Raw genomic sequence first — 25,685 nt, forward strand, 5'->3', positions numbered from 1 at the left:
AAAGAAATTCTTCTTGCCTTCTTCAAGCCACAGTGGCTTGTCATCATAACAAATGATTCGTGTTGGGAGAAGAGACTGCATATTAAGATAAAAATCACTCCCTGGGAGTAAAAGAAGGAACAGGTCTTCATGTTCTGCTAATTATATTAGTTAAGTGAAAACAAAAAGAAAGAAGAAGAAAAACATCTAATCAGGCTCATCTATGTTAATGCTTGGGTTTCATGGATGGCCAAATTTAGGGAAAGTAGTTAGAGCATGTTTGAACTCTGGGGTCTGGAAGGACTTGTGGGTCTTGGATTTGGGCCAAGAAGGAAAGATGGAGAGTGGAAAAGACATTGAAGGATTAAATGATAAAGTAAGATTTTTATTTAAAAATGCACATTTATGAGAGTTGGAGGTATTTGTGAATTTGCAGATCTTTTCTCCCTGAAATTCAGTGAAATGAACAAATAGAACCCCAAATAGAGGAGCATACATTATCTACATAAGTATATCTCATCCTCAGTGCTATTGACATTTTGGATGGAATAATTCTTTGCTGTGGGAGATTTACAATTTGGAAAGGTGTCTCACCCTGGTGTTTGGAAAGGGCAGGCCCACTCCAGAATTTGGAATGGTAGCCTTCCACTCTGACGTCTGGGGAGAGTGTGGTCATTTCCAGTGCTTGGAAAGGGTGGAGCTGCCATTCCAGCAGGCCCAGAGGACAGAGCATTAAACACAGATGACTCTCAGACCTCGGAATCTAATGGAGTTTGCCTTGCTGGGTTTTGGACTTGCTTGGGACCCAAGGTCCTTTTTTTCCTTCCAATTACTCCCTTCTGGAATAGCAACGTCTATCCTATGCCTGTCTTACTATTGTATTTTGGAAACAAATAGCTTGTTTTCTAGGTTTCACAGGTCCACAGGCTGAGAAGAATTTTGCCCCAGAACAGACCATACCCATAACTGATTTTAACGAGATTTTGTACTTAGAGTTGTTATTGAAATGGCTTAAGGCTTTTGGGATATTGGGATGGGATGAATGTATTTTGCATGTGGGAAGAACATGTTTTGGGGGAACCAGAGGGTGACTGTTAGGGATTCAATCATGTTATTCACAAAAGACATGTTCAAGTTTAATCCATATTCCTGTGGTTATGAACCCATTTGTAGATAGGACCTTTGAAGATGTTATTATTAGTTAAGGTGTGGACTCATTTGTGAATAGGATCTTCAAAAATCCTATTGAGATTAGGCCAACTCGAATCAGGGTGGGCCTTAATCCATATGACTGGAGTCATTATAAGCAAAGGAAATTCAGACACAGAAGCAGTCAGAAGGAAGTTAGAAGTAACTGGAAACGAGAGAAGCAGACACAAAGAGAGCACTCTCCATGTGACAGAGGATTGCTGGAATGCTATGGACTCTGGGAGAAAGCAAGCCCTGCCAATACCTTGCTGCTGGACTTCTACCCTCCAAAATCATGAGACAATAAATTCCTGTTGTTTAAGCCAATCCAGTGTGTGTTTTTTGTCATAGCATCCCTGGAGAACTAATACAAGCAGCATCTTTGGCTTCCAGCCACTAGATGCCAATTATCACCCCTACTTGTGACAACCCAAAATATCTCCAGACATTGCCAAATGTCCCCTCTGGGGCAAAATAGCCTCCTCCCTCCTGTTGAGAACCATTGATCTGCAAAATAGGGGATATTCCCTGACCTTAAGCTACAGATACCCACCTGGAGTCTTCACCCAGCTCCACTGATTTGGAACACGGTACATGTGCAGGGAGTCAGCGGTGATGCTTGTGATGTCCCCATCACAACTCTGCAGATTGGAAGGAGAAGGGTTAAGATGTGTCATCTGACTATAGGAAAGATAAGATGCTTTCTCTTAGGGTCCTTCCCCTATCCTGGAGCAGCAGGGTCTGAGAGGAGCATGGGCTTTTTACCTTCTCTCCAGGGAGAGCTGCTCCCCTCCAAGCAGGGTAAAAGTTAGAAATTCAAGGATGACTGTGTTTCTGTGAAAGGACAGACCCCTGGTCTGGTAAGGATGACTCCCCATGCAGGACTTCATCAGATGATGAGGGAAAGAGCAACAACGATGGATTCCCATGGTCCCAGATCACCCCCAGTAGGACAATACCTACCATTAAAAAAAAAAAAAAAAATTGGTGTACCCTTCAACTCAGCAATGCCACTTTTAGGAATTTTCCTAAGAAGGTGTTCAACAAACATATACAGGTGGTATATAAGAAGAATGTTGAAAATATAAAACAAAAGAAAATGGTCCCACCACTGTTCAGGGATTGGCTAAATTGTGGTACATATAGATAATGGGATAAAATACAGATACCGTATTTCTATTTTTATTGATTTAAAATGCTTCATGATATATATACAGTACTGACAAAATAGGTTATAAGACAGTATGAGTATGAATGCATTTATTTAAAGTATGCATGCACATGTGTATGTGTGCAAATGTGTGCATGTGTATGTGTATATATGTATTTCTGCATGTGAGTATGAGTGTGCTAGTGTGTGTGTATAAATCTATATGACAAAATGTCCAGAAGGATATTCTCCCAAAACTGAATATGGTTTTCAATGGGTAGTGGATCTCTAGGTGGCTTCTTTACATTGTTTAAATGCCCCACAGTGAGTAGGAGTCACTTATAAAATCAGAAAAAAGCTGTTTGCATTTTAGAAAATCAGTCAAACAAAAACAGTTGCACAGTTGCATCCCAGTTCCTGTTCAAACCTTTAGAGTAATAGAATGATTCTCCTCCAGGTCAAAAATCATAGGAATCATCCTTATCTGGATTTATTTTTGGTCTCCGAGCCTATCTGTGCCCTTGGTCATTTTGCAGTGCCTTCCTTTTCTCCATACCTGGAAGCCACAGGCTAATCTTGAGGTAGCTCCTGCTCTTTCACTGAGTCTTCACTTTCAAATTCTGGCCTGGAAAAGCTGCTGACCTAAGGAAGCGAATTGTGATATTCTGGGGGCATTGCCTGCTGTTTATGCTGCTGTTTATTTATCCTGATATCTCAGCCTTACAGTTTTGGGATATCTCCTGTAAAAGTGATCATCCCAGCACTATGACTGCCATGCTAAACAATAAAGGATATTACCATTTGGAGTATCTTTGCCCCTCATCATTGAGGACCTCAGATTTCAACAGGACACTCTATGGGTTATTACCGCTTGCAAATTCAGCAAAAGCCAAAGCAAAGTCAGAGCATTGTGGGTCTGCCCCTATCACTGGTTTCTATTTAGGAAGAGATAAGCTGGTTCCGTCTCCCTTGCTGGACATGGTACTACCTTCAAACAGTAAGGGAGGAAAGCAAAATTCAGCCTCTCAGTCCAGGACTGCCCTTGCTCTTTGTTGCAGATACATATGTGAGTGTGCACACACATGTAATATATAGCTCAGAAGGAAGAAAAAAGATGAGCTGAACCTGCCTATGCTGTTTGTCCAAGGACTGTACAACTTTGCTGTCACACCCTCCCCTCCTTCTGGGTCAGAATGTTCTGATCCCAGTAAGGGATGTGGGGGGATGTGTCACAGGAACCACTGGTGTGAAACCCCTGTCAGCCAGTGGCTTTGGTTTCCTGGGTGCAGCCTTGGGGTGCTGATCGGTTAGTACTATCTGCTTGACTTCTATCTGATTACCAACTTCACTTCAGTTCTAAAGTCACAGTAGCACCTGTTGCCCCGACTGTTTTTGTCCTTTTCTGAAGTGTTTCTAGTAGTTCCCACTTGAGATAGTAATTTTCAGAAACTTTTCATTATAAAGTATTTCACTTGGATTTCTCATAGCAGAAGTTTTCTCCTATAAGTTTTCCACTCAAGACTATAACTATTAAGTTTAATCTGAAGCCTTCTATTATTTAACAAAAGTGTCCATAAAGATAAACCCAAATGGCTATATTTTAGACAAGTCTGCAAGCAATAAAGAGATGCTTTAAGTAAGGAGATACTATTTTATTCAATTTTTTCATTGCCGGAATGACCATATTATCCCTTTATGCTTTGATATGTTTGATTTTGACTCTTCAAAGTGATGTTAGACCTTGTCTTGATTGAAAGACTGAACAAAAGGCCAAATGCCCCAACCTTTATTGAAAAAAACATACTTTTGAAGAAGTTTGCATTGTATTGGGAATTTGTCTTATTGCTCTCCATCCTATACATTTCACGGTAGAACTTCCAAAAACAAAAAACAAAAGACAAAAACCTTAGTCTGTACTGTAACAACTCTAAACTCATGGTCTTCATTATGCAAGAGGACCTAACCTAATAAGGTGACAACAGCAGCAAACAGGATCATCGGGCCCTGCCTCATCTTTAACTACCTCTCTGCTTGGGCACTCACTGCTTCCTCACTGGTGTTCTGTTTCTCTAAGAAGAGCAGTTCCTTTTGCCTCAGAACTTTGACAGAGTTTATTGTATCTGAGATGCTCTTGCCCTTTCTCTCTTTCCTCACTATTGCTCTATGCTTAACAAAGTTTTCAAGCATAAACTTGCTTGAATGTCCCTTCTTCTGGCAGGCCTTCTGTGGGTCCCAAGGAAATGGTAGGGATGGTAGGTCCTGCATGGTTACATGCCCTCATTGTGCCCTGTATTTCTCCTTTGTGGCATTTATCAAAGTAGAAATGATATGGTTATTTACACAATTATTTGTTCAGTGTATGCTTTCTTGTATACTCAAGGTCGAAGCCTACCTATATTGTCTCTGCAGTGCCTAGCACTGTGCTTGTCATATGATAGACACTCAAATAAATATTTATCGAATGAATAAATGTGTCCACTTGGGTATATTTGGTGACTAAGACGATGATGGAGTGAATGTGTATGGCTCAGTGTAAACCCATCTCTAACTCTGCTGAGGGGGAGGTGAGAAGGGTTGGGGAGAGACAAACATATTCTTTTGATGATGGGCAGAGTGGATCACCAGCTGTCATATGAATTGGGAGGATCTTTCAGGTAACATGACAGCTTCAAATATCACTGAACAGAAAGCTGTCTGCTCTGATTACTTTAGGCTTACCTGCTATGGCCCAGGACATCTAAAATGACAAATGCTGGTAAAGAGGGTGACAGTAAGAGTATGCGGTTGACAGCAGTAATAACAAGGGTGGGGTCTTTCCAACTCAAGGCTAAGAAGGAAGTGGTTGACCTTGGATAGTGGCTATATTCATTTCGTCTTGGAATGGACTTGGATGCCTGTTTCAATGACATATATAATGGAAATGGCTCCAGTAAGAGCTGACTTACCCACAAAAATCATCTCTTCTCATTAAGAGATAGAGGCCCAGCTGAGTCAAGATTCCCAGCTCTTGCTGATCCTTCACTGAGGCAGAAATACAAACTAGTTTCCTTCCCACCCCTCTCTGTTTCAGGTTTTCTAAGATCACAGCTGGTGGTTTATAGTTTAAATTATAGAAGGAAAGTGTTCAGATTGGGCCGTGGGGGTGGAACTTGGATAATGGAGAAGATCTCTGCTTAGATCTCTTGTTTGGAGCCAGGTATGTAAACAGAACATTCTTTCCAAATTTCTCAGAGGATTTTCTGTACCTTTCCATATCTCACTATTTTCCATGTTTGTCTGATATTCTATTTGAAATGAACTTGAAAGTGTCTTGTCAAAATCTTTCTTGTCTGACTCTCAGCTTTGATACTCTATTAGAAGATAAGCAGTTATCTAAGAGTGATTTATTAGCATTTATCCCCAGGGAAAACTGGTAGAGAAATGGAAATGTGGGAACTGGGAAGGAGGGAGAATTGACTGAGGGTGGGGTATTAAGCAAAGTCCCATGGAAGGTAAATTTAGCTCAGTTCTGCAGGGGAGCTCTGGGGACAGCGTAGGTCATGCCTCAGATATATCCTAACAAGAGGGCAAGGGAGCTGGAGTATTTTTACTGCCACATCCATGAGGCATTGGTTAAGGGCTGCTGCTGGGGTCCTGTAAAATTCTTAGGTACTTGCAGCTCTCCATGTGTGCAGGCAGCATGAGTTCTAGAAACCTGAGTATGGTTTTCTGATGGAAAAACATAGGTGCATGATGTTGGGAATGACAGCAAACTGGGGGCTGGTGCAGGAAAATGGCCAAGGAATGCAAGAGGATAGGATGGAAGACTGACTGAGGTCCACCCCTTCTACATTCAGATTCATTGCCATTTCCCACTAAGTTTATTCTACTGCTTCAGTGGATTTTGACTGGCCACAATTTCTAGGAAAAAATAAAGACTTACAAAAGGAAGGTTAAGAGGATGGTTTATAGCCCACTGCTTTAGTTGGTCCTGATGCCATAGTTGATGCTCATCATCTCTTTTCTCTACCAGCTGCTCTAGATTCCTTTCCCACTTGGCTAGGACTTCTTACGTAGGTTACTTCTCAGTTGGGATGACACGTATCTTCCTCTCTGAGAAGACTGAGGCATAGGTTATTATACCATTTTCAGGCCATGGTTGTATTTGCTTATTCAATTAAAACCGGGCATGGTAGCACCTAGAGAGCCCTCCCCTCAGTGAATTCTCAGATTTTCTGTCTTACTTTTCACTGCCCCCATTAGGTAGCAGCAATTCTACTTCTGCATGTTGGTCAGGTTCGATTCCTCCTGCCGGTATGAAACTCATTTCTTTGCCTGCTAGCTCACTGTAATGAGGCACCCACAATGACGAGCTTTAGGTTCAGTAGAACTGTATTGTGTCTCCTGGTAGAAGCATTTACCTTCCACTCCTGAGAACCAGTATCTCTAGATCTGATGAATCTAATGTTGTGGAGATACAAAGTCCCTAAGTGGATCACTGGATATGAGATCCCTGGACCCAGGTATTATACCTGTCGATATGTATCACTCTAAATTGCTGTTGGTTCAAGGTATATGCCACACCTTGGAGGATGGCACCTTAGTCCTGCAGAATGTCATCTTCTAGCTGGCACTTTAGCTAGTCCATGTTCTGTAAGGCTGGCAGCTCCTGGTGATGTAATATAACGTAGGACCAGGGAATCCTGTGATGATGTGCCAATTATCATTGTTCCTCTTAAAGTAGGTCCCTTGGTCTGAGACACTGTTACATGGAATCCTATGTTGGAAAATCAATCTGTGAGCCCTTGGATAGTGGTACTTACTGAGGCATGGTGGGAAGGAAGGAAAATCCTTTTGAGGATGAATCTTTTGCCTTTTCTTGGGTAAAAGGGATCTAATGTAATTAATCTGCCAAAAAGTGACTGATTAACCTCTTTGAGAGATGGTACCATTTGTAGGTCTTAGCATCAGTCTCTGTGGTAGATAGGCAGGCATTCAGCAATGGGCAATATCTAGATCAGTCTTGGTAAGAGGATTCCATGCTACTGGGCCCTTCTGTGCCACCATGGCTACTTAATTTATGTTCACACTGTGCAGGCACTGTGGTGGTCAGTGACAGAGGCTGGATGATATCAACTGGATGGAGTTATCTTGTCTATCTGATTGTTTAGCTCCTTTAAACCAGACGCTTTCTGATAGGCATTAGTATGTAGTATTCAGATTCCTACATTTTGTGCACGTTTTTATAAGTCTATCCACGTGCTTTTTCTTCATATCTTTTTAACCATGATTTTTTTTTAATGCTAAATGTAATTTTAGTCAAAACGTCAGGGGGATTTCACAAAACAATTGTAATATTTATTAGTTCACTTAGAAGGTTCTATTTTTGAAAATGACAGGAAAAATGTAAAGGACTAATAGAAAAATTTGCACAACTAAAAAATAAAAATTTCATAAATTTATAATGCTAAAATGGCTGTAATAGTATAAAAACAAATTAATTAGTGAGATAGAATGAAAAAGCAAAATGGACTTGAGTACCTATATATGTATATAGTTAAAATATTAATGTGTCACCATAATGGCATATCAAATAAGTGAGAAAAGTTCAGATTATTTCATTTAGCTGAAATAATTGGTTTAAATCTTTGGTGGTTAAAAGGTAAGGTAAAACCCTCACTATATGCTGTAACATATGTCAAAATCAGTTCTAATTAGTTAGATAGCTAATTGCAAAAAGTATCAAATACTTCAGAACAAACAGAAGCAAGTCTTTATCCCATATCAGGGAAATTGAAAAACATTTTAAGTAAAAGGTGAAGGCTATATGTGTAATATATTGTTTCGCTGCTCTGACTACCATATGAGATGGGATTTCTTATATGACTTTCACCAATGAGGAACTGAAACTCAGAAGCTAAGCAACATGAACAAAACCACCCAGCATTTAACTGGGAGAGGTGGGACTAACCTTACATGTATGTGATTCCATAGTCTATGCTCCTAATAACTATATTAACATAAAGGAAATGAATGCTATATTTGTTTTCATAAAATAAATGTAATCAAAATATAATGAATTCTAAACAATTGGAAAAATATTGGCAAAAATTTCTTACAAATCATTAAGAAAAATAGATTTTCAAAAAGATACAGAAAATGAAAAAATTCCTTACTAATCTTAAGAACAAAAAGCATATCTACATCATGATTAATCAAAGAAATGCAAATTAAAATGACGTCTTCATTTTTTCAATTAACAGTAGGCCAAATAGGGACAATTGGTGTCATCTTGAACTGTAAGTAAAACTAAATTTTAGGTTAAAAGGCAGGCTACCGAGTTAGGAAAGGTGCCCTTGCTGAAATAAATTTTCAAAGGATCCATTGTGCTCAGATGATATACTTAACTGCTAGGAGTCTAAAATTCATGGATTCTTAACCTAAGAGATGAATGAAAGCTTGAACAACAATATTTAGCAGTTTTAATAATCTGAATCTATTTAGTATTATGTTCAAAAAATTTTAAAGGTCATTTGTAAAATGTTGATGTCAAAATAACAGGTGAATAGGTTTTCAAAAACTATGTAAAGGCGATTTTTTTTAAAAGCAATTTTTCTCTCAATAGGCAAATATGGAGAGTAGTCACCTGGATGACCTATTAGCCATTTTCTATTTATTCGGGTACTCTCACCTCCAGATTTTTTCTCCTCTGGTCAAATGAGATGATGAAAGTGTGAATTGTTACTCTCGTGATCAAGTCCTGGGCCTGGTCTTAAGCATAGTTCACTACCTGGCTACGAGTGGTAAAGTTCTCTTTAAACACTGCCGTGGAGGTCTTCTAACTCTTGCACTTTTCCCTGGGTTAGATATTGGCTTGCTTAACTTTGTTTTCAGTCCATCAGTTACACATGGCAGCAACTAACCAACTCCACAGTGTTTTTAATTATCAAATACCCTATATCTGTTAACTAATATAGGTATCGTACATGCCAGTGTATCCCCTTCCACCTGTATCCTATCTCAATTCACCATGAATGGAAGTGACAGCAATTGGAATAAGATGTCACTGTATAGCTCCCCGTTGGCATCTGGCTAGTGAGTGACCCAGTTCTCAAACCACATCCTGAGAGTCTGCTTTTCGGATCGCTTCTTGAACCAACTCTCTTAAGTTGGGTTTCCAAAAGTAGATCCTAAAGTGATTTATGAGAAAATTATTTTTTAGGAAATGTTCCCAATTATGTCTGGGAAAGTGGGATTTGGAAGAAAGGAAGGCTAAGCAAAGATATGATATCAAGTCAAGTGCCACAGAAGAAAATAAAGTGCCACAGAAGGTGACTTTGTCTCAGTCCTTCAGGGGAGCTCTGAAATAGTATAGATCACACCTCAAAGCTATTCCCATTGGGGTAAGGGCACGAGAGCATTTATACCTCCACACCCTCAGTCACTCATGTACAGCTGTCCCTGGGGCAGGAGAGGGATATACATTTCTAGGCACATCTTGCTCTGTGCTCACGGACAGCTGGTTACAGTAGCCTGAGTGAAGAACTCTGAAAAGAGATTTGGGTGCTGGCTGTTGGGAGGGAAAGCATACGAGGAGCTGGTGTGCATGAACGTGGCAAATACCTCTGAGGACTCTTGGGTGGAGCACTGACAATGTTCTCTGTTCCGGCCTAGTGATTCTTTTCTAATTTACCGATCATGGCTTTATTCACTCCTTTGAAATGTTAAGTGCCTACTGTTCAACTCATACACATGAGGCATCGGTTCTGTTTACCTCTAGCTCTGCTTACCTCTAGCTCTTGCAGACGGGAACTTGATTTGTAATCAAATATTTAAAAGTGAAATTCTACCACACAAACCTAATACAGATCAATAGGGGAATGCCTCATTAAACTTCCCGTACAACCAAAGTATGAAATACTATTCGGAATTTAAACAAGAGTGAGTCCTATTTATAGGCCTAACAAATAGATCTCCAAGAGATATTGTGGAGAGAAAAAGCTGGTTGCAAACAATTTGTACGTTATAATACTAATAATGTTAAAAAACACTATATATGAAATGCACATACATAAATGCGTAGGTAAAGGTATGGGAAGACACATGCCAAACTTGCGACAGTCAGCCTGGGGTGGCAGAGAGGATCTGAATAAGATGCAGGTGTCAAAAGGGAAGGAGGCACTATCTGTAAAGTTTCATTTTTAAAAAAGAGGATGTATTCCTACTTTGCTTATATAATTAAAAAGTTAAATGTCTACTACCAAACAATTTTGATATTATAAGACTTTACCATGCTTTTGATAGTTAATACCTTTTCTGATGCCCAGTGGCTGCAAAGGACACCTCAGTCCTTTCCTGCTCTTTAAGATGAGAGGACATCCATTTGTACACTGTGTATTTCTTGGCTGAGATAACCTAAGGGTTCTCTCTGGGAACCTGGGCCTCCTCTCCCAGGATCACAGGTAAGTGAGGGGCAAGGAGTAATGCTCTTTAATCCCTGAGGTGATGGACTGAAGGCCTCTGAAGATGCAAAGGATTATATCTTCTCTCTCCCCACTCCACCTTTCTCTATCAACTCTATATCTATGCATGTCTGTCCACATATACATATATTTAATCTGGTACAAAGCAAACCACTAAGCACTGGCACAGGTAAAGTGCAAGAGATAAATATGACACAGGATCTGCCTAACAATAAACTTACCCTCAGAAAAAGAAAAATTATCTATATCCAGTACAAGTTTTACAAATGATTACAAAGTAACATGCCAACATACTGTCTGCACAGAACATCCAACATATGAGAAGGCAGAGATGATAATTCAGTTGGAAACCGTGTTTGAAGATCATATAATTGCATGATTGGCTGAGGGCATAGGCTGTAGAAATTTTTGTGAGGTCTGTCCAGTCCACAATAACCAACTTCCTCTAGAAATGCTTCCTTATCCTAAGAATGGATCATTTGGCTATAGTTTCCAGAAACTGATGTGGGCACTTGATCCAAGCTGGGTTGATCAGATCTGACCACATAGGAATTTGGATTGGCTGTAAGAGAATCTAATGAGTCCGGGCTGTTCCTTTGAACAGGGTGATGTAAGCCTGAAGCTGTGCAGTGAGCTGCTATCTTCCCCTGTGATACAAAGAAACAGAGAATACCTATTTGTAGACAGAGAATTTACAGAGATGAGCAGAGGGAAGTGGAGGCAAGAAGTGGAGAAATGTTGCTGCCTGGGGTGCTGGCAGCCCCCAGCTCCTCTCCCCTGCCTTTTGCCGGCCTTGGCAGTACTCAGTTTCCTCGAGATACCTCAGGATTCTTTAACAGACTCCGTTTTTGAAAAGTACTTAAGCTTGCTGTTTTTGTTACTGTCAGTCCAAAGAACCTCAAGTAAAGCAATAAATCATTTTAAAGCTATATTCTGTAACCTTCTTTGCAATGTTTTGTTCTGATATAACTTGTATTTATATGAGCATCAGTTTGGGGAAGTTTTAGGGGAACACAACCCATCGCAGAAGGCAAACTCTTGAGAAAATTGGATGTTTTATTTCAAATATGTTATTTATTAGAAGAGGATGGATAGGAAGTGAAGGGGATTAGAATTATTCTAGGAGGCAATGTAACAGAATAGAAGCTAAAAGTGTGGGCTTTGGAGTCAAAATGCTGAGTTAAGAATCCTGGATATGCCACCTACTGGCTGACTTGGATAAGACAGCGAATGCCTCTGTTATTCCGTTTTTCCACCTGTAAAATGGGTATGGTAATAGCATCTGGGATAAATATATTAAAGGACTGTTGTGAGTACTAAATAAGATAATACATAGAAAGTACTCAGAACATTCTGCCTGACCCCAAAATAGCCCTCAAAGGAATGGTACTTTTTATGATGACTGAGAAAAACAAACGAATGAAAACATAGAAATAAACTTGCTGATAATCCTCAAAATAGAGATGGCCAAATATGGGAAAGAAAGCCAGATCTGAGAGCTGGAGCATTGAAAGGCAAACTGGAGATTTTCTTCTGATTAAATGGTGGGCCCCTAAAGGAAAGTGCTTCCCCTTATAAGAGGAAATAAGAATAAAAGCACCCTCATCTAAGGTAGAATTAGGAAGATGTGCATAAATCCAGGCGGTTGATTACTGAAGAAAGTTGGTGAGAGAAAGACTTAAGAGGGTCTCTTGAAAAGAGGGAGGAAATTGAGAATCAAACTCATCAAGAAAAAGTAAAATAAAACAGTACAAAATTACATCTAAAATTTCTTTTAAACCTATTTCTATATATGTTATGTTTAAACATTTTAGCTTTTTTCATTAGGAATTACAAGGTTTACATGGATAAAGACCAGACAATCATGATTTCTTTCTGACATCTGAAATCCAACATTGTCTTGCAGTTTACACTACATGACCAAGACCTGCCAAAATTTGGTAGCAATTGTTGGGAGTGACAATTATTCTATGGGCCTTGATTGTCTCTGTATATTCTTGCCTGAGTTTTCAAGAATGCAAGGTCAATTCTTTGCATGGGCCATTTTTCAGGGTCATGTATGCAGTGAGCAACCTTGAGGGATGAGGTAATGGCTTTGTTTGGAACAAAGGGCAGGCATAAAAAGGAGGTAGTTTCCCCAAACTCAGTGATCCTCAGCTGTGATACAACCTCATTGTGTGGGCTGCTTTCTGTTGTCCCATGGGACTTAAGGGGACAAAGGGAACCGATGTAAGTGTGAAAAGCATGCTGCTTGCTGAGTCATGAGTACTGAAGTCCTTTTTCTCTGATCCAGGAATCTCCTGTCTTCTGCCAGCATTTATGAAACTGTAAGAGGTTGACTTCCTGGCTTCTAATCAGGGTAAAACTTTAGATCTTGACAGTGACATCTCCTAACTGTAGGAAATATATCTCTTCAGAGTGAAGAGAAGGACAGGCCAAGGAGAAACATAATTGAGCTTGTCATATCTCAAAGGGCATCCATATTGCTGAGACTTAACATCTATCCAGATATGGGCAATTGAATTCTAGGGACAGTGTCTGGGTTCTTGAGGAAGGTGCAGGAATCTGTGGTGAGATGCCCTACTGCTTCAGAGAGAAAGAAAGCACTCAATCTAGGGCTAGGAGGCAGAGATGAATGACAAATATCATCTGTTTACAAAAATACTCCCCCTTCTGTGGGGATTTAAGACTGAGAAGCAAATTAGATCGAGAGTCCTGGGCCATTTATAGCAATGAAGGCTCAAATGAAAGGACTGGATGCTGGCATAGCGGGGACGAGTGCCAGGACTTAGAGGAAGAAAGGTCATGAGAAAGTGGAGTGAACTCTTAAGAGGTCCTAGTAGAAGTGGTATGCTAGCCTGCCAAAATGGCAAATTTCCATATTTCATCGATTCTATATTTTAACATGTTTGAAATATGGGGATATTCTTACAATTAACAGTATCTCAGATCTGGGGAAATATGTGAATGTTATCATTGGCCCCATCCCTATTGTTCTGAAAGCCCTGAGACTCATTCCTGCATAAATGCCTGGGTGGGATCTGACATGCAAACCTTGGGTAATAGCAACTGCTAAACTCTGCATTTGGGAAATAAATGTAAATGTGGGTTATCTGGCTTGCTGCTTCCCTCTTGAGGAAAGGGTGAATTACAGAGTGGCTGATAGTTGTATCGAGTCCAACTGGTGGGGATAGGATTTGGGCTGGAGCAGCTGGCTGAGAGCCGAGGCTTCAGACACTGGGGCTAAAGGGCTGTGGCTGTGATAGACCAAGGACCCATGGGAGGTGCTTGTTCCTTTAAATGGTCAGATATTTTAATGGGGACCCTGGGTTGAATATCTGTCTGAGGTATTTGACCCAGGCAGGTGGGCTCAGCGCCCAGGACATCAGTCTGCAGGTAATGGGGATCCAGATGACTTCTGGGCTTCAGGATTAGGGATTTTGCCTCCAGGGAGGAAAACTTCCAAGGGAAAGTCAGAACTCCAGTTCCAGGAACCTGGAGATAAAGGACCAGTTACGGAGCACATTGGGTTGGGGCTCTTCAGGCTTTAGAACTGGAATTGGGGCTTTTATTGAAGGAAGGTGCCCAGTGTGATTGCTAGGTAGAGGTGAGCCACAATTCCAGAGAACAAATAGATCCTTTTCCATAAATTCTTGCCATTTGAAAGACAGAGGTAGAGATTTCTCAGAATTCCACTGTTTTGTGCTATCAGTGAAATATCTTCCAAGATCTTCAGTTAAGAAATACGAAGTCTTCATATTCTTAATCCTCTGCTTCCAATGTGGAAATGTAGGGACCTCTGCTATCCTGAGTGATCTTTAGGCCTGTCTTGATTCTATGTCTTCAAACCAGTCCATATAACCCACCCATGTAATGTGTGCTCAGTGCTTGACAAGAACACTGCTCAGTCCCAGTAAATGTTCTGGAACAAAGTGTCCTGTCCCCACCTGTGCCCCTTGTCTCCTCTATCCCTTTGTTTCCCTGGCTCCTCACTTCCAAGGATGGATTTGGCTTCATCAGGATTGGCCTTTACCATCTTCAATTTGGACATGGTTTCAACTTCCTTGTTTTTTAAGCGTCCTTTCTTTTTTAGGTCACTAACCTGCTAATTCAGACCCAAGCCCAACCTTGGCTTGCTTGGCTTGAGCATCTTTTTCAACTTCTCTCTAGGAAGTGCTGTCACCAAACTTAAAATGGCCTGGCCCAACCTCTCTGGGAAGGGAGATTATACTTTTAGGGAGGAAGATATCATAATGGGAGATTATACTTTTAGGGAGGAAGATATCATAATCACCTTGGGTTTAGATAGTTGTAAAGATATATGACTTGATGTTTCATCAGCCCTGGGTATTTTTGTAAAACGATTATGGGAGAAGGAAATGCAAAGCATCTCGATAGTTTTTATCATTTTGAAGATCAGTCTGCAATGAAGCTGGAAAAGAGCATACTGGCAATGCAAACATCTGGGTGAAGGAACAACAAATAAAGTTATAATTCTTTTTTATTTGGAAATATTTATTGTACCTTAGGCCATGGCCCTCAGCTAGTATCTGATGTATTGACAAAGGAATGTTTTGCTACGTTCATTGATGAGCATGAGGAATGAACCGCAAGTGTGATGCCATCTGCAAAGCAGCGCTCGTTTCAATTTTGTTGACAGCACTTCCTAGAGAGATTGGAAAAAGATGCTCAATTCCTGATGAAAGGATATCTGGCATTTTCTTTCTCTATGGAGAAAACTATGATTTTTTTTCCGATTTCTACCACTAACAATTTTAACACTAAAAATTCAGTTCTATTTAGTTAAATCCCAACAGGACTGGAGGTTTGTTTTTCCAGGAATTCTCTGCTATGATAAGGAATGAGTTCTTGTCCAGCATGGGAAGCTTGGCCATCATAGGAATTAGGACACACTTGAGGTACGTATTTATTTTTAGTTTTAGAAAGTCTGACTTTTGGACAAAAAGATGTCTTTGCTATATTTTTATTGGCCTCAAGCAGTAGTAGAAATAGAATATTTTACATGAAAGTTTTTAAACAATATTAAATGTTGTATGTCAGACTATAATAACATCGCTTATAGGGTGAGCCTTAGAACTATGTTATGATGTTATTTGCTGTTAAGCTATCTTTGATGTAATTCAAATAAGCATGGCTAGTAAAATCCAACAGGATTTATCATAAAATAGACTCATCTACAAGGCAGTCTTATAGTGTACTAGAATAATCTTCTTCCAACAATCTCATCTATTCACAGTTTGAGAATAATCTAAAAATAAGAATTCAAGTTTTTTTCTTCAAACTTTAATTTTGTAAAATTTTTTCTGTGATGCTGAAGGACTTGTGAAACAGGTAACTCCTCTTTTGAAAAAGAGAAGTGCCAGATAATAAAGACAGGACAATGCAATGCCAGGTTTCAACAAAAGGTTTAAAAAATGACATTTCACAAACTAGAGATCCATGAGTTGACACTGAACCTGTGTGGGTTTGTAGTCACTAATACGAAGAACAGAAAGTGCTACACATCAGGTACCAGCATGGATTCATTAAGAGCAAGTTGAGGCAGACTAATTTTATCTATGCATCTATTCTTGTATCTGTATCTGTACCTATACCTGTTCTAAAACCTTTACCTATATCTTATGTACCTACATCTAGTATTGATGTATTTATAGGACAAAGGAATTCTATAGATATAGTGGATGTAATATGACAAGATGTTCCATTATATTCTCAAGGAAGAGATGGGGATTGTAGGCTGAAGTGCAGCATAATGCTAGGTAAATTCATAATCGGCTGAGTGGCCTAAACCATATCTATTAAATGTAAGGAGAACTGTTTCTCTCAGAGCCAATGCTGATTCAGATTATTTTTATTATAATATTATAAAAAGAGGAGGAACATAAAAAGTAGGCATGAACTCAATATGCATTAGCTCTTATTAAAATGTAAGCAAAATGTATTAAAAAGGTAATACAAGTTTGTGGTTTGCATTTAGAAAGTTGCAAGAGACTGTCCTCTCATTCTAACAACATGAAAACTCTTCATTAGCTACAAGACAATAATTTAAAAAACTCATCAGAGAGTTGAAGAGGCAAAGAAATCTAAATGAACTACTGTCCAGAAAGGAATAAGCCCTTCTCAGGAGAGAAGAGACCAATGGCTGCTTTCTACCCTAGTAGTACAGCTGGGGGAGTAGTTAACTCCTCCATGGAGGGAGAAACCAGATGCACTTTTAACAGCTGATACAGACTGATAAAACAGAACCGAGTCTCCAAGGAGCTCCAGACAGAAAGCAAGTCCATACTCAGCCTGTTATGGCTCTTTATTGATGTGTAACAAACTAGCCCCAAACTTAGTGGCACCAAACAACAAGCTTTTTTGTTTGGTTGGAGCACATGCTTTTGTGAGTCAGGAACTCAGGCAGAGAACTTAGTTGAGTTACTCTTCTGTTCTGCATGGTATGGATTCGGGTCACTCAGTGGTATTCAACTGATGGTGGTCCAGAATAGCTTCACTCGTGCATCAGATGCCCTGACACGGGCAGCGAGAAGGCTGGGTATAGCTGAGCCCAACTCCCTTTTCAGGTAGTCTAGGTCCTTTCCATGTGATTTCTTCAGCTGGGTAGCTGGATATTGGGCTCCCAGAAAGAGTGGTGCAAAAGATAGGAAGTGAAAGTCGCTAGTCTCTTAAGACTTGGGCCCTAAAATGGCCCAGTGTCACTCTCTTCATATTCTGATTTGTCAGACAGTTACAGGCTGTCCAGATCCGAGGGGAAGGGACTACATGTGATCCTTGGTGCTAAAAGGATCTTGAATACAAATAAAAATGTTCATAGCACTTTTATTCCTAATAGCCCCAAACTGGTAAGCTGATAAATAATTGTATTATGTTCTTATAATGGAGCAGTAAACTATAAATATATATCTGACCGTTCTTAGAAGTCATCAGTAAAAAGATATGAACTACTGACACACACAATAACATGGATGAATCTCAAAAAGTTTATGCTAAGCAAAGGAAGCCAGATACATACACAAAATACAAACTGTATGAGTCCCTTCATATGGAGTCCACGAATAGGTAAAGCTAAGCTGTGGTCATAGAAATCAGGATGGTGTCGCCTCTTGGGGGTTGGATTAAATGGAATGGGGCATGGGGAACTTTCTGGGGGAGACGGAAATGTCCCATATTTTATTTGGGGTGGTGGTTATGTGAATGTATTCAATTGTCAAAACTCATTAAACTATAAAGTTAAAATCTGTGCATATCATTTTATGTAAATTATATCTCAAAAATAACCAGCAAGTTTAAATTTATTTTTTGAATGAGATTTTTAAAAACAGCTTTAAGGTATTACTCATATAGCAGAATTCACCCATTTAAAGTTTACAATTCATTGTTTTATAGTATATTCAGAGTTGTACAACCATCACCTCAACCAACTTTAGAACATTTCCATCACCCCAAAAGGAAACTCATACACTTAAGCAGTAACTCCCCATTTTCCTTACCACTCCCCTCACCCCTGGTTCCTGGCAACCACTAATCTACTTTCTGTCTCTATCGATTTGCCTACTCTGGATATTTCATATAAATGCAACCAAATAATACGTGATCTTTTGTGACTGACTTCTTTCTCTTAGCAAATTGTTTTCAAGTTCATCCACATTGTAGCGTGTAACAGTATTTCACTTCTTTTCATTTCCAAATAATATTTCATTGCATTATATATGTATATATACATACACACACACACACCATATTTTATTTATTCATTCATCAGTTGATGGACATTTGGGTGTGAAGTGGTATCTCATTGTGTTTTTGATTTTCATTTCCATAATGGCTAATGATGTTGAGTATCTTTTCATGTGCTTATGGGCCATTTGTGTATATCTTTGAAGAAACGTCTATTTTGATCCTTTGCTTATTTTTTAATTAGATAGCTTGTCTTTTTTTTATTGAATTGTAAAAGTTCTTTCTATATTCTGGATATATGTCCCATATCAGTTAGATGATTTGCAAACACTTGCTTGATTTTGTGGGTTGTTTTTCACTTTCTTGATGATAACATTTTCTGTACTGTATCAGTCAGTGTTCTCCAGATAAACCAGACTAGTAGGATATATATTTGTGTGTGTGTGTGTGTGTGTGTGTGTGAGTGAGTGAGAGAGAGGGAGGGAATGAATAGGGATGAAGAGATTTGTTTCAAAGAGACTCTGCATGATTGTGGGAGCTGGTAAATCTGAAATCTGTAGGGCAGGACAGTGGGCTGAGAACTCTTAGGCAGGAGCCAATGCTGTAGTCCTGAGGCATAATTTCTTCCTCAGGGAAAGCTCAGTTTTGTCTTATAACTGATTGGATGAGGCCTAATCACGTTATCAAGGATAATCTCCTTTATTTATAGTCAATTGCTGTGCTATCTCCACAGCAACACAGATTAGCTTTTGATTGAATAAGCAGGTACCATAGCCTAACCAAGTTGACACATCAAACTAACCATCACAAACACAGACATTTTTAATTTTGATGAAGTCCTATTTTTCCATTTTCCTTTTGTTGTTTAATCTCAGAAGGGTTTGCCTAACCCAAGCCCATGAAGGTTTACTACTATTTTTTTTCCTAAGAGTTTTATGGTTTTATATTTTATGTTTAGTTATGATCCATTTTGAATTTTTTCCTGTGTGCATGTGTGTATGTGTGTGTGTATGGGTATGCTTTAAGGAAGTGGTCCATTTCATTCTTTTGGATGTGGATATCTAGTTAATCAAGCACCATTTGTTGGAAAGACTATTTTTTTCCCATTGAGTGGTTTTGGCACCCTTGTAAAAAATCAACTGACCTTAAATGTAAGGGTTCATTTCTGGGTTTTCAGTTCTGTTCCGTTGATCTGTATGTCTATCCTTATGCCAGTACCACATTGCCTTTATTACTCAAACTTATTTTGTTGGTAATTGATTATCTTTCTGAAGTTATTATTCCTGCAGTGTGAATGTGAATTCAGCACACCCATACTAGGTCAATTAAAGTCCCCTCCACTCTTCTCTATTCAAAGTATGTAAGATTTTTCATTTCCACAGCCCTACATGATCTTATATTTGTCCCCTTCCTTTGGCCTGAGCCCATTTTTTTTTTTTTTTCCAGATACCCTTTGGACTTTTCTAATTAGCTTATGACAATTATAGAAGTATATTTCTTTACTTCAAAGTTTTCATAATGAGAATTCAAAGCTTTAATTTATTAACTAAATTAAGAAATGAAAGTCTTGAATGTCTATGAATATGTGAATTCATTCTTTAAATTCTCATCTTTATAACTGGGAAAAGAATTCAATTTTAGCGTCACACTTGAAGTGGGTCAGTTGACATGAGGACCTGTCAAACTCACGACTGTGAGCCATGCTTATCAATCCACTAAAGCTTAAACACAGTCACCCCAGGCATCCCTAGGTGCTAACAGAATCCTGAATGCAAGCAAAAAGTTTCCAGAATATGTGGCATTATGTAAATCAGAGAGTAGTTGTACTGGTTATCCAGAATATGCTTATAATAATTTTTAGATTGGCATTGGAATGAACCACATACACACACATGCACACACACACACACACACTTGTAGACAACTGTGGGACCCCTGAGATTATATCCATGAACCTTACTTGCACGGAATCCTAGGAATCACCTCTGACATCTCCTTTTCCTGTATTTCCACATTCAATTTAACACTAAGTCCTATTGATTTTACTTTTAAATATCTCTCAAGCCTATTTACTTCTCTTTATACCATCTCCACCCTAGACCAAACCACCACCATGTCTTGATTGGATTATTGCAATAGACTCAACTGATGGACCTGTATCCACTCTGACTTCCTTCCAGTCTTTTCTTTTCAACATAGCCAGAATGATCATTTCAAAATGAAAGTCTGATCATGTCAAACCCCCACCCCTCCATTTAAAGTACTTCAGTTCCTCTCCATTGTTCTTAAGAGTAAAGAAAACATTGCTGTTATGGCCTGAAAGCCTGCATGTTCTCACCCCACCTACCTCCCCAACGTCATTCTGCTCCACATTCCCCTCTGCTCACTACATTGGTCTTTCAGTTTGAGCAGGACTTCTGCATATGCTTTTCCTTTGCTAGTAATGCCTTCCTTCTCCTCTTCTGTAGCAAATGCTTCCTCTTTCTTCTCATCTCAGCACGGGTATCATTTCCTGAGGGAAGCCTTTCCTGATCTTCCCATCTGGGCCAAATCCCTCTATTAAAGGAGCATCCTTCCTTTGCTGCACTTGTCATTATAGCACTTGAACGGTTGTTTGAATATTTGTATGAAATTTGATCAAAAGTCTGTAAGGTACCTACAGGCCAGGGCCATGTCTTTTTTTGGCTCATCATTTGTATCTTCAATGGCAGGCAAACATTAATAAATGAATGAGAACTCTGACAACCTAAAAGGGACAGATTAAAGATACGGTGAATGATATCTACTCAGGATACAGTGCAGAAAAATTTCCTTTATCATGACCCAAGTAAATATCTTGATAGAATGTGAGTTAAATTGGTAGATGCCTCAACATAGGGAGAGAATATCCCTCGGATAGGGATAAAAATATTTTAATGTGTTACAACAATGAAGTAAATTTAACAAAATGAAATGTTATGGGGAGAAATGTAAATGAAGCATAAATCACTGCTAAAATATCTGACAAACTGTTGAATGCATACTGGATAAGAGAGATGGGTGTGAGCAGCATAATTCATGGAAAGAGTCTTAGAAGTTTTGGCTGACCATACACTCATATTATTTAACAGAGAGCTGTGAATTACCTTATAAGTTAATAAGAAAAAGGTAAGTATCTAGTAAAAATCTGGGGCAAGGATATAAATAGGCAATTTGTAAAAGAAAGAACATTGGACAACAAATATATGAAAGAATACAAATTAAAATAACATTTAGAAACAATTTTTCTTCCATCAAATTGACAAAAATGATATAAAAGCATACAGTAATGGCAAGGGTTTGTGATTGCCAGGCTTTATACTCCTGGTTTCTGAGGTATATTTGGCAAGGCAATTCAAATAAGAACATTCTATGATGTGATTATCTTGGGCTTTGCAACACCATTTTCAGGCATTTATCCTACAGAAAAGATGTCACAGATGTATGAAAGATTTAGCTCCATAGTCACTCTGGTATTGATTATAGTAGCAAAAAGACTGGAAATAAATCTCTAACAACAAGGCACTGATTAAAATAGAGCATATCCATATGACAGAATACAATATGACTAACTAAATAATGTCGTAGAAAATATTTAAAAACAGGGACAGATTATTAAGTTTCAAAATCAGATTATAAAACAATGTAATATGATTTGATTTTATTAGAAAATATGTACATAGAAAAATTGCTCATAGTAGTTTTATTTGGTTGATGAAATTTTGCATTATTTCTCTATTTTTGCTTGTCTTTGTTTCTACAATGAATATATACTGATTCATAAATGGCAAAAATAATATTTAAATAGTGAGAATGTGGTGCCAGAGAAGCCATTTTGAACCTGGGCTGCATTACCTGAAATGACATATTCCAAACAAAGGACATGGATGTCCCATGCTGCTCTGTGCAGCTCATCACACCCTTGGTATTGGATTTAGTAATGGGTGCTTTATCATGGATTTATATCCACAAATGAGTGTCAAAAGATCGTGAAGGGACTGAAGCCACATCATCTCCTGCAGCAAAAGGAGCATCGGATTGGGAGATAGGAAGCCTGGATTTGAGTCAAGGTTCTGCCACTTTCCAGCTAGTGACTTTGGGTTAACTGCTTATTTCTTAATTAATGTATGTTAATGTATAATAATATACACATCAATGATTTTTATTAGAAATATGAAATGAAATATTAACTGTGAAAACAATTTGTAAAGTTTATTGGAGAAACTGACTATGTTTAGTTTGGAACTAAGAAGAGGTGGGGAGAATGTGGTTGCTGCCTTCTGGCGTTTGAAGGGCTCAGTTGTTTCAAAATACAATAAATGGCTCTGGGGTTCAGTGATGTTCCTGAAACTCTAGGATTTCCAAAAGAGATAGCTACTCAGTTATTGGGGATAACAGAGTTGAAAGTCAAATGCTAGATATAGAGTAGAACAGGTGACTTTTAGGATCTTTTTCTACAAGAATATTCTGATTCTTCACATTGAAACTCATGGTACCTGTACCAGTTTGGATGTATTATGTCCCTCAAAATGCCATGTTTTTTGATGCAATCTTGTGGGAGCGGACGTATTAGTGTTGATTAGGTTGGAATCCTTTGATTGTTTCCTTGGAGATGTGACTCAATCAATTGTGGGCGACCTTTGATTGGATAATTTCTATGGAGGTGTTACCCCACCCATTCAGGGTGGGTCTTCATTGAATCACTGGAGTCCTATAAAAGTGTTCATAGACAGAAGGAGGTGCTGCAGCCAAGAGAGACACTTTGAAGAATGCACAGGAGCTGAGAGTGGAGCTGGAACACAACCTGGGATCAGCAGACGCCAGCCATGTGCCTTCCCAGCTAACAGAGGTTTTCCGGATGCCATTGGCCTTCCTTTGGTGAAGGTATACTCGTGTTGATGCCTTCATTTGGACATTTTCATGCCCTTTAGACTGTAACTTTGTAACCAAATAAACCCCCTTTATAATAGCCAATCAGTTTCTGGTATTTTGCATAATAGCAGCATTAGCAAAGCTGAACAGTACCATTTGCATTTGCATTCCCAGTACCATCAGAATAGTTACTGAGTTGGGGATTTCCAGGTTATATAACATCTATTAGAGAGACCCAGTACTCTCGATGTATTCTGCTTCTAAAGTAATATCAATAACACCTGTGGAGTGATAGGCTTCAAATAGGAAGTCAAGCCCAGGGAGGAAAAGGCTGGCCTTAAGTAATATGGGTGTGTGGGTGTGTGGAGGGCATGGACCAGTCCCATGCGGTTAGTGTAGCCAAGGACCCTCCTACACCCTGGAGGCCAGATACTTGCTCTAGAGCTTTCATTTCCAGGGCAAAGTAAAACACTGGCACCACCTCCTCTTCCTTTCTTCATGGTGGATGAGGTTGCCTCTGCAGATTCAGGCTGGGCTTTGGGACTGGCCAGGTAGAAATTTCTGAAAAGCCTCCTGGGACATACCACTATTGTTGGATGCTTGGTACATTTAAGAATGCTGATTGCATGGGAGATGTTCTGAATGGGCCAGGTGGATACCTGACCCAGGCTTTCCTTAATGCTACATGTTCTGTTCTCCATTTCAAGAGGTCTTTGCATTTTTGATAAATGCAAACTGACAACTCTCAAAGCCACCATGGAAAAATTGATGGGGCTTGAAGCAGAGAAGACTGCTCTTAACAAAGCAAAGGCCCTGATTGTTGTTTGAAATGCTGAGAAAGTTGCTGTGGAGGAGACTTTTTTTCTTTATCCCACCAAATATTACTTTTTGGTTTTCATTTTTTCCCTAGTCACCTCAGTTTTAAGAATTCATAAAAAGCTTACATTTGTAAGCGTGGGACATTTGGAGATGATCAGAGAGAATCCTAGTAGTAATATTAATTGTACCAAAGTTACACAGGGTGTAGACATGAAATTGAAAAGACAAAGCTTGAGATACTAACAGTGAAATTCATAAAGTGCCTTTGGTTGACAGGCCATAACCATATAAACATGATCATTGCTTATACTTCTTTGATCAGGAGGGTCAAATATATTTGTAGGATCCTTTAGCAGAGAAGGCAGAGTTTCCAATTGCGTAGTTTATAGTGCTTCATCACAAAATTGAAATGCTTGACAAACACCTGAGGGCCATCTTTATGCCTCAAAATTTCTGCATTCATGTGGACAAAACAATCAGATGATTCCTTTTTAACTGCGGTGATGGGCATTGCATCCTGTTTCCGTAATGTCTTTGTGGCCAGCCAGTTGGAGACTGTGGTTTCCGCTCCGTGGAGTTGGGTTCAGGCAGACCTCTACAGCCTGAGTGCAGACTGGAAATACTTGATCAATCTTTGTGGTATGGATTTTCCTATTAAAGTCAACCCAGAAATTGTCAGGAAGCTCAAGTCATTAATTGGGTGAAAGCAACCTGGAAGCTGAGAAGATGCCATCCAATAAAGAGGATCAGTGGAAAAGAGAATCAGTGGAAAAAGCATTATGAAGTCATTAATGGGAAGCTAACCAATATGGGGACTGACGTCCTTCTCTTGAAACACCCACTTTTTCAGGCAGTGCCTATGTTTTAGTCAGTAGGAAATATGGTAAAGGATGAAAAGTTTATAGAATGGGCAAAAGACATGAAAAGACATACAGCCTGGATAAATATCCCTGGGCCACTATTCAAAGGACCTCATAAGTCTGACATGCACACAGTGGCTAGGTTGTCAAGTGGCACTACTTTGTAGGCGATGTTTGCAAGGGCGCCCCTTACCCATCCTGCAGTGGGGTGTACATGTGTTCTCTGTGTGTTTTCTGGATGAGTGACGTGAACTGGATGCTGCACAAGTACCACTTCTTTGCCAAGAAGTCTGACATGGACATTGACCCTTTTGCCATCCAGTGTTTGGATCAGCATCCAAGGCATAAAGCTCTGGAGACATTCAGATGTGGACCGTTATAGGCAATTTTAGAAATAATCAGAAGAGTGTGCAAAATAGTCTGTCGATTCTTCTGTCTTGTTAATAAGCACCAGAAAAACTGTATGGGGAGCTCTTGGGGTGAGGGACTCAGCTAGGCTTTATATCAGAGAAGCCACATGTTTTCTGCAGACCACAATCTATTAGAAAGGTTGTATTTATGGCATTAAAAGTCCTCCTAGAGTTAAAGTGAGGGGGAAGGGGAGTTAAAGTAGCAGGGAGCCCAGAAGAGGTAGCA

General features: G+C 39.3%; 1 pseudogene; it reads left to right on the forward strand.

The window, feature by feature from the left end:
- Positions 1 to 25,431, forward strand: part of LOC119511446 — a 44,886-nt pseudogene extending 19,455 nt beyond the window's left edge.
- The last annotated feature ends 254 nt before the right edge of the window (positions 25,432 to 25,685 follow it).

Source organism: Choloepus didactylus, chromosome 2 (genome assembly GCF_015220235.1).
Source record: "Choloepus didactylus isolate mChoDid1 chromosome 2, mChoDid1.pri, whole genome shotgun sequence".
Lineage (NCBI taxonomy): Eukaryota > Metazoa > Chordata > Mammalia > Pilosa > Megalonychidae > Choloepus > Choloepus didactylus.